Source organism: Schistocerca serialis, chromosome 6 (genome assembly GCF_023864345.2).
Source record: "Schistocerca serialis cubense isolate TAMUIC-IGC-003099 chromosome 6, iqSchSeri2.2, whole genome shotgun sequence".
Lineage (NCBI taxonomy): Eukaryota > Metazoa > Arthropoda > Insecta > Orthoptera > Acrididae > Schistocerca > Schistocerca serialis.
The window spans coordinates 48885623-48903789 of record NC_064643.1 but is presented as its reverse complement, the minus strand read 5'-3'; the positions used below and the strand labels follow the sequence as shown (position 1 = coordinate 48903789).

Below are 18167 nucleotides of genomic sequence, written 5' to 3'. Positions count from 1 at the left end.
TATCTTTTGAGATAATTTAGAACCAAATAACTTATTTATCTGGCCATACGACTAATTTTTTGCCCAAATTCATCATTCATCACTACAGTCTGTTCCCAAGGTCTACATTCTTACGTCGTATAAAAGCTTAATATAAGGGTCATCTTACATTCTCAGCTGAAGCTACAGTAGTTGAGGTCACATGCAGACTTAATTTGACAATTTCAGAATGGTGGGATGGGGTCCAGTGGCACCTGGTCAGCCGAATGTAGGGAGGCTAGAGGTGGGTGAGCAGAAAATTACGTTGCACTGCCAATTTTTGGAATGTATTGCACACTCACATTTTATGGACATCTACCACATTTAAACTGCACCTTTCCCAAACTCGCACTTTGCCAGAATCGAACTGACTTTACAAATGGACTATTATTTGGCAATAGTACACATTCACGACAACCGGGCCCAACATTTTCTGAGGTTGAAGTGGCACATGTCATTACTATGCTTTTGCTGACATGTGGCACCTGGAACAAGATAATGACTGCATTGTCAAGAATCTGGTTGCACATTATTATAATGAATACATAGACAATTTATAATGAAACATGTATTATTATGTGTTCAAATTCCACAATGTTATGTTCTTGGTGAGACTAGAGATAACAGATGTGTCCTGATATTGTGTACTGCTGTTACTGTTATCTAACGCAAATAAAATCATTAACAGTCATAAACATGTACTGAAAGTAATATTTCTCTTATCTGCAAACCACTGTTAAAGTACCATAGTGTAACATATAACTTTAATGAAGTGATATGTTGCGCAAGCATTTACTGAACCTTCGGACGACAATCACCAATACAAAAAGTTTATGTTTGTGCTGAATTAGTATAACTTAACATTTGGATCTGCAAGCCATGACGGCCACGTTACGTACTGGTTGGGCAGTTTATTCCGTGTCATCCTGCCTCAAAGGAAGGGTGGGTGGCTGTGACATCCCAGGGATAAGAGAAGACCTGTTATTCATTTGGAATCTTAATACAGACCGTTTTTAGACACAGTTCTTATTGACATATCTGTTCCAAATAAAATGATGCAGATCTGCTATATACAGTCATTGTAAATGAGACTACAGTATACAATACATTCCTTGTGAGAAGCATTGTGCTTATTTCGAGAACTGGATATTACATTGCACTCTTAACTTCCAGCAGTAACTGCAGCACTTTGAGAAATAAAGGTCAATCAGAAGATATTGACGAGTGTGCACAAATAGTAAGGTGATCGAGATTGAATAATAGAAACTTGTAGCTCCCAATCAGATTTTACAGTACCCAATATCACGAGAAAGAAGTAGCAATGTGGCGAATGATGAGCAGCCCAAAACAAATATGAAGCGAAGTAAATAAAAACTCACAAAGGACAAGAACAGTAACCAGAAATCTTAAATTTTGAGAAAGACTGGTGGCTTTTGGGTGCAAAGATTTGCTGCACTTGATAACTGTTGTCTGCTGCAAAGGTCAACAGCCAAGAATACACTGCAGTGCAAAAGCAACTCATAGCACTGTGAATTACAAATTTTGTACGACATCTGAGTAGTTGATGAATTATTATTAAAGCCTCCAACTGAAATTACGATAGAAAAGAAACTAGCTAGTCGACAAGCAAACGAGTTTCAACTACAACGAGAAGGCTTCAACTGAATTAACCATGACAAGTCTACAGCAGCAGTCACAGACAGCATCTGTGGCTTGTCAATCTGCAGTGGCAGATATTTCAACGGCTCATTCACTTTTGGTGATGCAGCCCAACCTAGAAACTAATTCAGCTTCTCGTCAGCATCTAGTCACAGTGAGATACTGGTGAGCTGTATAAAACCTGAGTTCATTAGTGTCCAAAATGTTTTGGTGGCAGTGTTCGTGTTGTGGGGTAAACTGCAAGTGGTTTTACAACCAGACTTTGTCTATGTACTACAGCATCGTGGCTAGCCTCGTTACAGTACTGAGCCGAGTTTAATTGCATGTGTATCATTGTAGACACTGTACACCTGCAGTGCCACGAACAATGTTGTGGATGTGCTGGTAATCCCAAAATGTGTCGTATGCAATTTAGTAATGACATGAAAGAGTTAACTCTCTGTTTAGAAAACACTAAATCAGAATTAAACAAATGAAATAGAAACAACAAATAACACACTAATAGCATATCAGTGATTCACATAAGATAAATGAGAAATCCAAAGTAACATATCACAGAATGAGATTTTCACTCTGCAGTGGAGTGTGCACTGATATGAAACTTCCTGGCAGATTAAAACTGTGTGCCGGATCAAGACTCAAACTCAGGACCTTTGCCTTTTGCGGGCAAGTGCTCTACTGACTGCTCTACCAAGCATGACTCACGACCCGCCCTCACAGCTTCAATTCTGCCAGTACCTCGCCTCCTACCTTCCAAACTTCACAGAAGATCTTCTGCAAACCTTGCAGAACTAGCACTCCTGGAAGAAAGGATAGTGTGGAGACATGGCTTTGATACAACCTGGGCGATGTTTCCAGAATGAGATTTTCACTCTGCAGTGGAGTGTGCGCTGATATGAGGACAGGTCATGAGTCGTGCTTGAGTACCTCAGATGGTAGAGGACTTGCCCAAAGAAGGCAAAGGTCCCAAGTTCGAGTCTCGGTCCAGCACACAGTTTTAATCTTCCAGGAAGCTTAACATACCGCGCTTACAGACAACACTTTCCATCTTAAAAGATGACCTAAATTGTGAAATTTTGAAACAATGCAACTTAGTTTGTAATGAAGTGAATGAGCAACTTAAGAGTGTGGAAAAGGATTTGATGCAATTAAAGGAATTAACTGAGTGGGAGTTTAATGCAATACACAATCAAGTCTCATGCACACAAGTAAGGTTAAGGGTGTCGCAAGAAAGCAATGATTCAGGTGTTGAAGCTATTTCATGGTCTACACTTGCTAGTTTTAAGGAGCATGTCATCTGCTTAGTCAATAATAATGTATGAGAAAATATTGAATCATGTGTAGATACACCTGTTTCTAGTGCAGAAACAGGTACGTGGAGAGAAAACCGTAGAAAATTTGGAATGAATTGACGAAGACTAAGGAGGAATTAAATAAAAGAAAGTTTAGTGGGAACTGTGGGCTGAGGGAACTGATTTAGCCAAACAATTCCCTAAACTTAAGCCAGTAGGGAGGTTCGCCTATGTACATTTTGAATATTTATTGAATTTTTATCCAAGTGATGGGATGATTCAAAGAGGACTAATTTTGCACTAAATTATTTAGAGGTTGACGCAGCAGAGTGGGGAACTGCTAATGCTGGAGCACTCTTGTCGTGGACTGATTTTTGAGGAAAGTTTGAAAAGAAGTACAGGTTCCAGCTACTCAAGAAAACTGACACTTGAGCTTTGTGACCCACGGTATTGCAATAATAATTGGGGAACTTATAAAAAATATACTGAGTGGCACTGAACAAGATCTAAATACTTAGATGATCCCATAGGGGAGAGTCATTTAGTTAAGGGTTTCGTGGGCAGATTATCTTCTGATGCAAGGAAAGAGGTTTGATATAGTGGGTGGTCAACAGTTGGCTTGTTGGCATTTGTCAAAAGTCTGGTTACATTACGCAAAGAACACTGGAATTATACACCAGGAAATAATAGTCAATCAGATAACAATGAAGGAAACGTTTATCCACTACAATTCCAAAAAAGGATATAAAGTATTTTAAATTAAGGAAGCATAATATCAATCACTGGAAAATCCGGGACGGAATGTAACAAAATTACAGAAAGAAGTTGCTACTCACCATATAGCAGAGGTGCTGAGTAGCAACAGGCACAACAAAAAGACTCACACAATCTACTGCGACTCAGCATCTCTGCTATATGGTGAGTAGCAACTTTCCTTCTCTAATGTTGAAGCATAATATCAATAGACGAAATAATTAGGGAGTAACCAGTCAGCAAAATTTTCCACAAATAATGTAAGCACTACATGTGCTTATACATCGACCAACCATTTATAAACAATCAAAAGATGTATAAGAAATATGCCTGAGATGAGTTCACATTCTATGTGAATTTTTTAGATTGACACCTGCTAGGCATCGAAGTGTCTGCTACATTTCTTCAGCATTAGATTTCTGCACAGAAATCTCTCACTTCTTTGCCTATCTTCTTTAAAACCGTAAGTACTCTTTACGAGCAACATGATGAGATAGCAAATAAATACACAAGGAGATAATTATAGGTAACGAATGACATACTGTTGCATTAGAATGTCGCAAATAAAAGAAATTAACTAATTTTAGTTAGCAAATTAATAGCTTTTTCCCTCTTTTTTCTTCTTTTTTCTTTTCCTTCTAAGTGGTGCTGAATCCACCACCTTTGACAGGGGAATTGAGTGGAATATACCCTTTGCTATAAACCGTACATATAATGGACCATGATTGTTGAAACATATAATAGGAGGGCATTCAGATTTACAGTAGTGAGTAACATAAATACAGTACAAATGACAGATTAGAAACCAGATATGAATATGTATCAAACAATGGAAAATCCAGGATGGAAAGTGACAATATTATGGACAGGAAAGTTGCTACTCACCATATAACGGAATGCTGAGTCGCAGATAGGCACAGTGAAAAGACTGTCGCAAATAAGCTTTCAGCCAGCAAGGCCTTAATCAAAAATAGGTCACACACACACACACACACACACACACACACACACACACACACACACAAGCGTGCGCGCAAACGCAACTCCCGCTATATGGTGAGTAGCAACTTTCCTTTTCATGATATGAATATGGAATGTAGTAAAAGTAGGTTACCTCAATATGTATGTGTAGAAGGGTAAGATAGGGTTGTAATTGTACCCCAATTTGTATATATGTATGGTGTGTTGGAAAGGAGAGGTGCACCTAGAGGAGGAAAAAATGATACATAAATAGGAACACTATCAAAAATTCTTGTGGAAAGAGATTTACTTTGACAGTTACTACATAAGTTTGTACTGTTAGTTTTGAGGTTTCTCAAAAGTAGCAAAGCAGATGAATTTACCTGAGCCAATCTGTTCCTCATGCTAATTTAAAGATGACATAGTAGAGGCAAATGTCTGAGTTTGGTATGCTATTCTCCAGGACTGGAAAGACAGGTAACTGACTACAGAATGCCCAACAACAAAGGCTTGTTAATTACTCAAAACACGACTTGTCTGGTTCAGTGGCAGTTTATAATTGATGAATGTGAATAACGATGAAATCTACTTCACAAGAATGGGTATTAAGCTCTCTATAATAACTACACTGATCAATTTATAATTATAGTTTTATAACTCCTGTAGAGTCATAAACATGAATAAATATGTTTATTACAAATGAAATGTAATTACAGCTGTTGTTATACATCAAATATACACAAGCTATTGATATTTGTAATTAAGAACATTAAAAATAGTTTTGAACCTTGAATGTTGACGCTTGTTGGTGTTTCACAGTAGTGATGACATCATTCCCCTAAGAGGAGGAATCTGTAGTTTAATATATGACTTTGGTGATGTCATGTGTAACACAAGTATTTACTGAACTGACAAGTAGTCCAGAGTGAGATTTGCACTCTGCAGCGGAGTGTGCGCTGATATGAAACTTCCTGGCAGATTAAAACTGTTTTAATCTGCCAGGAAGTTTCATATCAGCGCACACTCCGCTGCAGAGTGAAAATCTCATTCTCTAGGCTGTGGCTAAGCCGTGTCTCCACAGTATCCTTTCTTCCAGGAGTGCTAGTCCCGCAAGTTTCGCAGGAGAGCTTCTGTAAAGTTTGGAAGGTAGGAGACGAGATACTGGCAGAAGTGAAGCTGTGAGTACCGGGCGCGAGTCGTGCTTCGGTAGCAAAGGCAAAGGTCCCGAGTTTGAGTCTCGGTCGGGCACACAGTTTTAATCTGCCAGGAAGTTTCTGACAAGTAATGATTGCCACAGTAAAAAAATTACATAGATAATATAACCTACTGTTTGGATATACATTTCACTTATGCTCATGCATTCGGGAGTAGATGGATGCTGGGTATCTGCATGCCAGGGTGACAATTTTCCCACATTCGCTGCACTTGCTGGTCAGGTGGTTTATTCTGTGTCATTGGTTCCAGCCTTGGTAATCACATATTAGCTAGATGGATAGGGATTTTGTTTGTTGTGTGCGGATGCAGGAGGAGTTGGCCACAGTCCAAATGCTGCTGGAAGCTTTGTTGGCCACAGTCAAAAGGCTCCAGAGTGCCACCTTGAGGTGCAGTGGGGATGGGGTGCCTGGGGCAGCCTCTGCTGTATTAGATATTCAGGGGTAATGTCACAGCTCTCTGTCACTGAGCCGACCTCAGGTGCGACTGAGCCGGTCAGCCCACTCTCACCTCAGTGCGGGTGGCAGGCTATGACAAGGTCTTGAGCCTCAAGGCAATGGCTGCATGGGGGACGAAGGCTCCTGCCAAATCCCATGCACTTTGTGAATAGATTTAATGTGTTATCTGATGCTGGAGGGGAGGCTGAGCCGGGTCAGAATGCACCTACTGCCAAAAGTGGTCACTCCTTCAGCAAGGTCCGGACAGGCACGTACAGATAGGGGTTTGTTAGTTATTGGGAGCTCCAATGTTACGTGGGTCATGGAGCCCCTGAGGAACATAGCGGCTAGGGTGGGGAAGAAGTCCAATATTCACTTGGTGTGCTTGCCGGGGGGCCTTCTCCTGGATGTGGAAGAGGCTCTTCAGGTGGTTATCATGCGTGCGGGGAGCAGCCAGCTGCAGACTGTTGCACATCTTGGCAGCAACAATGCCAGTTGTCGGGGTTCTGAGGAAATCCTTGGGTCCTTTCGATGGCTGGCTAAATTGGGAAAAGCGGCCTCCATCTCTCAAGGAGTGGAAGCCAAGCTGACGACTTGCAGCATCATACCCAAGGTGGACTGAGGTCCTCTGGTTTGGAGTCAAGTGGAGAATCTAAACCAGAGGCTACATCAATTCTGTGATGAAAATGTTTGTAGATTCCTCGACCTACGCTAAGGGGTGGAAGGTTGCAGGATGCCCCTCGATAGATCAGGGGTGCACTACACACAGGAAACAGCTACATGGATAGCACAGTACTTGTGGTGTGCACATGGATATTTTTTAGATTAAGTTCCTCCCCACGGGAAACAAACTGTTGGCCTGAAAAATTAACACTTCATGACACTGATGCGGGTGTCCCAAATGTAAAAATTGTTAGTTCACCTAAAAAGGTCGTTCCAAAGGATTTAAATATGCCAAATCTCATGTTAGTAAATTGACGAAGTGTCTGTAGCAAGATCCCTGAGTTACTCTCTGAAATAAACAGTAGTAATGCCAATATTGTATTAGGTACTGAAAGCTGGTTGAAACCACACATAAATAGCAGTGAAATTTTGAACTCAGATTGGACAATGTTTAGGAAGGATAGGACTGGTGCTATGGGAGGCGGTGTGCTCATTGAGATCGATACTGGGTCGCACTATGAAACAGTCTGGCTAAAGCTGTCAATCAGACAAGGAGTGACCATTGCATTAGGATGTTTTTATAGATCACCAGCATTTGCAACAAACGTCGCAGAACATTTCAGGGAAAGTCTTGAGTACATAGGAAGTAAATATCAAAATTATCCATTTAATTATAAGTGGAGACTTTAATCTGGCATCCATTGACTGGGAAAATTACACATTTATCACAGGGGCAGAAGCAAAGTCTCATGTGAAGCTATTCTAGGAGCACTCTCAACATACAACCTTGAGTAACTGGTTAGAAAACCAACTTGAGATGGGAACAGATGAGATATCTTGGTGACAAACAGACCTGATATTTTTTTTTAAAAAAAAAAAAAAAAAAAATTGAAAGAAACAGCAAAGAGTTTTCTTGTTTGGGAAAGCAAATAAAACTGTCATCAATGAATATCTTCATAGTCAGTTCAAAGCATTCACCGAGGGACAGAAAGATACTGAGCATCTTAGGTCGGAATTTAATGGTATCGACCACCACGTGCTAGAGAAATATGTGCCTAGCAAAAATATAGGGGAGGGAAAGGTCCACTTTGGTTCAACAAACATATTAGGAAGTTGCTGAGAAAGCAGACAATTTTGCACAGGCATCTTTACGTGTAGTCACTGCCCCGCTGACAAACAGAAATTATGTGAAATGAAAGCAGCTGTCAAAATGTCAATGAGAGATTCTTTTAACAAATTTGAAAGCAATATTTTATTTACAGATTCTAAAAATAAACCCAAACAAATCTATGAATACTAGAAATAATTCAATCCCTTCTCTTGCTGACAGTACAGGTAATGTAATGGATGATGATAAAGAGAAGATCGAAATTCTAAACCTAGCTTTCAAGAACTTGTTTATGGTAGAGGATTGCAATACCATTCCCCATTTCAACTGTCGAACAAACACACGGACGGCTGACGTAATGTTTAGTGTATCTGCGATTGTAAAACAGTTAAGATCCTTAGACGCCAGGAAAGCATCTGACCCAGACGGTATCCCCATACGATTTTATGTTGACTATGCTAGAAATATAGCACAATTCTTCTCCATCATCTATCAGAGATCACGGGAACAGCAGTTAGTTCCACAGGACTGGAAGAAGGCCCAGGTCATAACAATCTATTAAAAGAGTAAAAAATCTGATGCACATAATTATTGCCCAATTTCACTGACATCGAATTGTTGTAGAATCATGGAACATATTTTGTGTTCAGACATAATGACCTTTCTAGACTCTGAGGAGCTCATCTGCAGAAAACAGCACGGTTTTCGGAAACAGTGGTCATGCGAGGCACAGCTGACCCTCTTTGTGCATGATATACAACAGCGCCCAGGTTGATGCCATATTCCTCGACTTACGAAAGGCGTTTGACTCAATTCCACACTGTCACTTGCTCCAAAAAGTGCATGCTTACTGTCTATCCAATGGTGTATGCAGTTGGATAGAAAGTTTTCTAACAGACAGTGAGCAGTACGTCACCCTGAATGGGGCGACTTCAACAGAAACAAGCGTATCATCAGGTGTGCCCCAGGGCAGTGATTTACATAAACGATCTGGTTGATGGTATTGACAGTGGCATTAGAACGTTTGCCGATAATGCTGTAGTCTACAGTAAAGTAGTATCACATGGAAGTTGTGAACAAATCAATGAGGATTTGCAGAAAATAAATGCGTGGTGTAGTGACTGGCAATTATCTCTCAATATTAGTAAGTGTCACCTACTGTGTATAAAAAATCGAAAATCCCCATCAATTTACGAGTACAGTCTCTGGAAGCAGTGACATCTGTCAAGCATCTGGGTTTGACTATTCGAAATGATCTGAAATGGAATGATCAGATTACACAAGTAACAGGTAAGGCAAACTCTAAATTGCGGTTTATTGGTAGAATCCTGAAGCGATGCAATCCTTCAACAAAGGAAATTGCTCACAATACTTTAGTTCATCCAGTCTTGGAGTACTGTTCATCTGTGTGGGACCCTTACCAGTTGGGTCTGATTCATGAGGTTGAGAAGGCCCAAAGAAGAGCGGCACTGACTGGTACACTTCGCCATCGCGAGAGCATTACAAATCTCATAGAAAGTTTGAAGTGGGACACACTCACTGATAGAGAGTGCGCTAAATGGAAGGGGCTGCTCGCAAAATTCCAAAATCTGGTCTTCACCGAGGATGTAGAGCATATATTATTGCCATCAACTTTTAAATCACACAATAATCACCATTCAAAGATAAGGGAAATTAGAGCTCGTACTGAGGTGCTCAGACAGTCGTTTTTCCCTCGCGCGATCTGCGAGTGGAACAGAGAGGGGGGATGGGGGGACTATGACTTTGGCGCGAATAGTGCCCTCCGCCACACATCGCTTGGTGGCTGGTGGAGTATATATGTAGATTTAGGGGATAAGATGCAAACTGTAGAGGAAGAGCAAGCATTACAATGCCTATGATGTGACAGGGACAAGATAAAAACTGTTACCTAGTTACTCAATTGGAATCTTAACTAGGGTAGACTGTTTTGGTCCTGATCAAGGTAATTGTGATGTATCAATGGTAAATCAATTTTATAATTAATAGTCACTGTACACAAGAGTACAATATATGATATCTGATTATCAGAAGCAACTTATTTATTTTGAGAATTGGATGTCTGATTTGAACTCTTAAATTCAGCAGTAACTGCAGCACTTGGGGAAATGAGGTTCGATCGGAAGACATTGGTGAGTGTGCTGAAATAATAAAGTGAGCAAGATTGAATAATAGGAAGTCTTAACTCCTGAACAGACTTTAATTTACCAACCAGTATCATGGGAAAAAAAACTACCACAAACATTGCATGTTGTTGACAACAGCTCAGAACAAGTATGGTTGGGAGTACATAAAATTTATGAAGGACAAGAATAGTACCCAGAAATTTGAAATTTTAAAGAGAATTGATGGAGTTCTGGGTACACAGATTTGCGGGAGTTTATATCTGTTGTCAATAGCCACAAAGATTGACTGCCAAGATCACGCAACCATCCAAAATCAACTGCTAGCATGAATTAAGAATTTTGAACAGGTTTGGGTAGTTGAACAATTATCAGTCCTTCAGCTGCAATTATGAAAGAGAAGAAAATAACTAGTCCACAAGTTGGAAGATTTCCACGAAGATTACAAAGGGCTTCGATTGTAATAATCCCATGACCAGTCTACAACATCAGTTGCGGATCATAGCTGCAGCTCATCAACCTGCAGTAGCAATAACATCAATGATGCTCCTAATTTCAGTGATGCTGCATGACTACACATCAATGCAGTTTCCTGCCAGCATTTACACTTGGCGAGATTTTGGTGGAGAGGTGTGAGGTGTATAAAATCCAAGAGGGTTCTTTTTTTTTTTTTTGGGGGGGGGGGGGGGGGGGGGGAGGGGAGGGGGGAACTGCATGTGGTTTTGCAACCAGATCTCGGGTCAGAATGTGACACCATGTGGGATACAAGCAACAATCTGGAGGGGTGAGGAAGGGGAAGGGATGGTAATATACGGGTGGGGACAGAGACAGACACTGTCTGGTGGAGTATGCAGGGACTAGACTGTGAACAGGCAACTTTTCTGAGCTGTGCAGATAGGAGTTAACCTTAGAAGACATTCTTAGAATTATCCCAGCTTCAGCTTATGGTGACATACTGTCTCCACATCTTCCACCCAGTAGGTTCCACCCTCTCTGTGCTATGATCTCCTCCCCATTCTGGTCTCCCACCCTGATTCTTTGCAGCCCTCTGCCAATGCACCCTCCTGTCCTTTCCTGTTCCTCTCCTTTTTTTGTTCTTCCTCCCCCCCCCCCCCCCCCACCTGTCCCACAACCTCACAATGCTGCGCCTGCTGATGGTCTAATCGCTGTACACTCCACCAGACAGCATCCGTCTCTCCCCCCATCCATACACTACCATACCACCCCCTCCAGATTGCTGCTTGCATCACACATGGTGTCGCATCCCGGCCCAAGATGCTGGACTTGGTATTCGTGCGTGCTTGATGTGTGCTTGCTAGTGTCTGTGTGTGTGAATGTTGTGTGTGTGTCTCTCTTTACTCACAAAGTCTGTGAAGAAACGTATATGTGAGTGTCTTTTAATCGTGCCTGTCTGCAACTTGATGTGTCTTCTTTGCAATAAGTAGCAATCTATCTTTTCCTACTCTGTTGAGATTCCTACTTGGAGTTTCCATTGTTTGATTTTTGCCGAATGGCTTTGTTCCATCCTACAACCCTGTAACATTTTCCTTTGTTACTCTTCACTATAGCATTACTCTTCTCAGTGTCTATTCTTTCTCCTCTTTCTTGTGTTTATTCATCTCATTCCAAACCGCATCTACTTCCGAGCCATACTGTGTCAATGACGGTCCATGCACAACACACACTTTGTGACCACACACATTGTTGTTGCAGCATCTAATGTCCCAGATTCTTTCCTTCAATAGTTAATCACATTTATTCCTATTGATCCCACTTCATTTCTCACCCTGACGTACTTTCAAACCTGCCCATGCCACATGAAACTTTGATCCTCTTCCTAACCCATTCCCCCTACTCTCCCTTCATTCATCGCAAGACGTGTGTGCGCCCCCCCCCCCCCCCCCCCCCCACACACACACACCCGAGGGAGGACTCATCATTCCTTTTCACCCACATTTCTGTGCTTTTTTTAACATATTTGTGTCCGCTTTACATGATTTCACATGTTTTTACATATCTGTGAATATTTTAAGCATCTTTTCACTTATCCAGCTCCTGTCACAACCATCAACACCTATTTTACCCATTTCTACTTCATTCCCATTTTCTTTGCACCATTCTTGCCACAATGGACCCATGATCCATCTTTCTGCATCAGTTTAGAAAAGTATCCCTTTCTCTGGCTAAAACCCAGTCCCACATCCTGTTTCTCAAATGTGCCTAAACCATGGAGCCCCCACAATGGCCAAACTGTAAAAATTACTTTCTCTGGATACCACCACTCCTTTCACAATGATCTACAACTTTTCAGATTCCGCCAATCCCTGGCCCTCAGAAACATGGCGCTGCAAAAACACATCTCCAAGGCACAGGCATCCCAGAATCACCATTACTCCCTCTCTAAGATACTACTGCTCTGCAGTCCCTACTCCATAGACTATGTCTCTGAAATTGAATCCCTTGCTCTCCACCACCTGGAGGAGTATTACAGACATCACCTCCATAAATTATTCAACCTGCCGACATTCTACTGCCACCTTGAGGGACCACTATTCACCCCCATCGTACCCACAGTGTTCCTCGTCATCCATCCCTTATAGCAGCTATACCCTGCCCAGCTGACCTTTTCTACTTGCCACATCCTCCAAACCTCCCTACCAACCCTCCAACAGATCCAGAGCCAAAACATTCCCATAACACTGTTGTTAACCTTTCCAACGAAACCCACATCTCCACAAAAGTTTCAGTCCAACACCCAAATTTAACCAACCTGGACTTGTTGAGCTCTACTCTCCTTCTCCCGATCCCTATAATGGAAGCATGTCTTTGCCGCCAATCCCTTCAACAAACAAATTCCAACACTGAACCCTGCCTCTTCCAGTCCATACTACCAGCCAATCACGACCTCTCTCCCCCCCCCCCCCCCCCCAGCTAACCACCGTGCTGATCACTTTCCAGGAATTCCTTACCACCAACTTAGCCTCTCCATCCTTCCCCAGATTCCTTCCTCAGAGCACCAATCTTTCAGTGGAAGAAAGAATGGCCATACATAACCTCAAAACAAATCCTGACCTAATCATCCTACTTGCAGACAAGGGTTCCATAACGTTGTTTATGGATTGCAATGACTATCTGGCAGAAGGCCCCCACCAATTTTTTTTGACTCCGCCACCTATAAACTTTGCTAGAGTGATCCCATCCCAGAAGTCCAACACAAACTCCAGTCCCTGCTTAGAGCCTTAGGCCCTTCCCAGAATATCTCCCCTGAATCAAATTTCCCTCCTCGCCCCTATGACACCCAACACACCCACCTTCTAAATGCTCCTCAAAATCCACAAACCAAAAAATCCTGGACGCCGCATTGTGGCTGGTTATTGTGCCCCCACTGAAAGAATTTTGGCACTCATTGAGCGACATATCCAGCCAATTGCCTGTAATCTAGTCTCTCATGTCAAAGACGCCAACTGCTTCCTTCACCAACTGTCCATCTTAACTACCCCTTTACCTCCTGGACACCTACTCATCACTGCTGACGCTACTTCCCTATATATCAACATCCCTCTTGCCCATGGTCTTACCACTGTTGAACACTATCTTTCCCAACATCCTTTAGACTTCAAACCCACTACCTCATTCCCCATACTCCTTACTAATATTATCCTAACCCACAATTATCTCTTATTTCAAAGGAAGGTATATAAACAAATCCGTGGCACAGCCATGGGCACCCATATGGCACCCTTCTATGCCATTCCTTTTATGGGCCATCTAGAAGAGACCTTCCTAACCACCCAAAACACCAAACCTCTAGTCTGCTTGGGTTCATTGATCATAGCTTCATGATCTTCATGACAGCTTCATGATCTATCTTTCTTCCTTCACAATTTCAACACCTTCTCTTCCATCCACTTCATGTGGTCCTCCTCAACCCAGCAAGCCACCTTCCTCGAGTTGACCTCCTCCTCTCTGAGGGCTCCATTTGCAGCTCTGTTCATATTAAACCCACCAATCACCAACAGTACCTACATTTTCACAGCTGTCACCCTTCTCGCACAAAAGAGTTCCTCCCATATAGCCTGGCTATCCGGGGAAGGCATATCTGCAGTAACAAAAACTCCCTGGCTCAGTATGGTGAGGGTCTCACCAAGGCCTTCACAGACAGGCACTAACTACCAGACCTAGTCTGCAAACAGATCTCCTGTGTCATTTCCCCTCAGAACCCCAATCCTCCCACCACACCCAAAAACCAGCCACAAAGGAGTGTCCGATTCATCACCCAGTACCATCCCGGACTGGAAAAACTGAAACACATCCTTTGCCAGGCCTTTGATTACCAATAATTGTGTCCTGAAATGAGGGACATCCTACCCAATATACTTCCCACCCCTCCTAAAGTGGTATTCTGACGCCCAATAAACCTCCACAACATCTGACTCTATCCCCACGCCACTCCCTGTCCCAATACCTTGCCACAAGGATCATATTCCTGTGGGAGACCCAGGTGCAAAACCCGCCCAATCCACCCACCCCGCACTACCTATTCCAGTTCTGTTCAGGTTTATCCTACACCATTAGGGGATGGGCCACCTGTAAAAGCAGCCATGTCATCTACCAGCTCTGCTGCAACCACTGCACAGTTTTTTTTATACTGGCATGACTACCAATCAGCTATCCACCATGATGAATGGCTACCGCCAAACTGTGGCCAAGAGCAAAGTAGACCATCCCGTGGCACAACATGCAGCTGAACATAACATACTTGATTTCAATGGCTGCTTCACTGCCCCAACTGTCACAATCCCTCCCTCCACCACCAGCTTTTCTGAACTGCACAGATGGGAGTTATCCTTACAGCATATTCTCAGCTGATGTAATTATCCTGGCCTCAACCTACGGTAACATACTGTCCCCAACCCTCCATTGTACAGTTTCCTCTGTCCTATCAAACACCTCCCACCCTGTTTATTTGCAGCCCTCTGCCAATGCATCCGCCTGTCTTTTCCCACTCCTCTCCCTCTTGCTCCTTTTTACACTCAACTCCCAGCCCCACAACCTCCTGATGCTGTGCATATTGGCAGTCTAGTACCTGCACACTCCACCAGACAATGTTCATCTGTCTCCCAACCAATACACTACTATCCCTCCATCTTCCCCACCCTCTCCAGATTGCTGTTTGCATCCCACATGATGTTGCATTATGGCCCGAGATGCTCGAGCTGGTGTTCGTGTGTTTGTGAGGTGTGCTTGCTTTTGTGTGTGTGTGTATGTATGTATGTGTGTGTATGTATGTATGTGTGTGTGTGGGGGGGGGGTGGGGGGGGGGGGGTGAATGATGTGTCTTGCTTTACTGATGAAGGATGTGGCCAAAAGCTAGATGTGAGTGTCTTTTAATTGTGTCCACGTGCAACTTGATGTGTTTTGTTTATGGTAAGTAGCACTCTATCTTTTCCTACATTGTTAAAGGTATTTATAATATGGGTATGATCACAGGATACATTTTATAAGAAAGATCCCTTTACAACTATAAGAGAGTTTTACATTAGTATGTCACAAACAACAGAAATTAACAGACTCTAACCAGCAAATACAGTACAGAACATAGCTAAGTTATTTCTTTTTCTAAGTGGAGCTGGATGTTATGTCTGTCACTTTTGATAGGGGGAAACAACGGCAATATGCCTTTAGCTATGATGTGCAAGCATGATGGGCTAACTTCCAAGTATGATAGTTGCACCACATAATACAAGGGGAATTCAGTAAGTAGCATTATACTTTTTTTTTTCTTGACCAATATTGGATGAAAAAACACGGAACTTGTCATGGGACATAGTGGAATATTTCCACTTCAGCCCCAAAGTTTAATGAAGTTCCGAAAGGTGGTAGTCTTCCAAATGCTGTATGTAACAGAGCTGCAATCCAAGCAGAGAGCTGTCATTGAGTTCCTTTTGGCAGAAAACCAGAGAATCTCAGATATTCATAGGTGCTTGCAGAATGTCTATCGAAATCTGGCAGTGCACAAATGCCTGGAGAGATGTTGGGTGAGACTTCTGTCATTACTGCATAAAGGTTGCACAAACCTGTTCAATCCGCCACACGCCGCCTGGCTGCTCACATCTGTGACGCCTACGAAGTTAGGCAACACGGACACATTCATTAAAAGTGATCAATGGATGATAGCCAAGTACCTTGCTAGACAACTGGATGCTTCTGTTGGCAGTGCTGACACACTTGTCCACCAGTCAGGGTACTCAAATGTGAGTGCCCATGGAGTCATACAGGCTCTTCCAATAAGCTGGTGTTAAGTTTGTCACATTGGATGGAGATTATGTTGAAAAATATGGTTTCTTAGCCAAAAAGACTGGAGAATAATATGATGTATTGGTAATTCTGAATAAAACCAAGATGCTTCCAGAAAAAAAGTGTTGCATTACTTATGTATTGAATGTCTCTCATAGGAGGGCATTCGTTGAAACAGACAATAGGACGACACCGACAATAGGAGGACATTCAGAGTTACATTAGTGAGTATAAACAGGGGATAAAGGTAATTATAGCACAGAAGACAGACTAAAAATTGTCTATGAATAAGGACTTCTGTCAGGAGCAGATTATATACATATATAAAAAGAAGGTAGTAGAGCTGTAAGTGCTTTTAGCAGGATATTGTACCCTAATCAATGTGTGTGTGTGTGTGTGTGCGTGGTGTGTGTGTGTGTGTGTGTGTGTGTGTGTTGGACCTGAAGTAAAAGTATGAACTACTGACCTATACCAGAGAAGAGAAGGGAAGATATGTAAATAAGGACACTACCACTATGGAATATTAAAAGATTGTTTAAAAGTAATCTTTCAGTGGAAAGAGGTGTGTTTTCTCAGTTATTACCTAAGTTAGTTTGTACAGTTCACTTTGAGGTTCCTCCAAAGTAGCAAAGTACATGAATTTACCATAGTTGTTAATGTGTTCTGTATGCTAATCTGAAAGTGATGTTATAAAGAGACAATGTCCGAGTTTTGTATGCTATTCTCTAGGTTTTGGGAGACAGGTAACAAATTACAGAATTTGAGACAACAAAGGTTTGTTACTTGTTCAAAACATATAACTCATATGGTTCAGATGCAGTTTATGAATGCTGAAGGCATTTGCAAGGAAACTGGCCTCACAACAATGATTCAGTGGGAGTTTATGAATGCTAAAGGAATTCGATGAGGAAACTGGCCTCATAGCAGTGAATGTGGTGTTTCCTGCAACAACTACACATGGCCAAATCCCAGTACAGCTATATGAGTTTTGTAGTTCAATACAGTTATCCCTAGAGGAACATCTATTTACACATTCATTCCTTTCCACGAGTGTTATGAGCACGGCTAGAACAGCCCTAGTTCTGGAAGCAACATATTTGACTGGATGAAATATGTATGATTAGACTAAATGGCTAATGGACTGAAGGTGCTGGTAATGAGTAGTTCACAACAGAAAACAAAGAAATATTATAAATCTGCTTACTGTTCCATATGGATAATAAATATTCATTACCTGAGTGCTCACATCTGTAGTAACATAATGATTACCTGGTAGAAATGTTTAGAAACTTAATTAAAGTGAAGATATTACATACCTAAGATTAATGGTTTATAATCTACTGTTCTTCAAGGTATTTTGATGTACTTTTTACATTATTTTATTCCATAGTTAACGCACATGGGTAAGTACATTTACTGCTACTGGCTGTTACTGGGCAAAATTTATAACTGTGATTGTACATATAAGAGGCACTCGATATTAATGTTTGCAGTGAGAAGGTTAACACTAGTTTTAACTTTAAATACTTACTGTTCAATTAGCGTTTCACAGTGGTGACCTAAGGTTAGGAAGTGACGTGTTGCACAAGCATTGTTCTAACCGATGGATGACAGCTGTCATTAAGAA

General features: G+C 41.8%; 1 protein-coding gene across 1 annotated transcript in view; it reads right to left on the bottom strand.

Moving 5' to 3' along the window:
* Positions 1-18167, bottom strand: part of LOC126484232 (uncharacterized) — a 421255-nt gene that overhangs the window by 98717 nt on the left and 304371 nt on the right. The window lies entirely within an intron of this gene.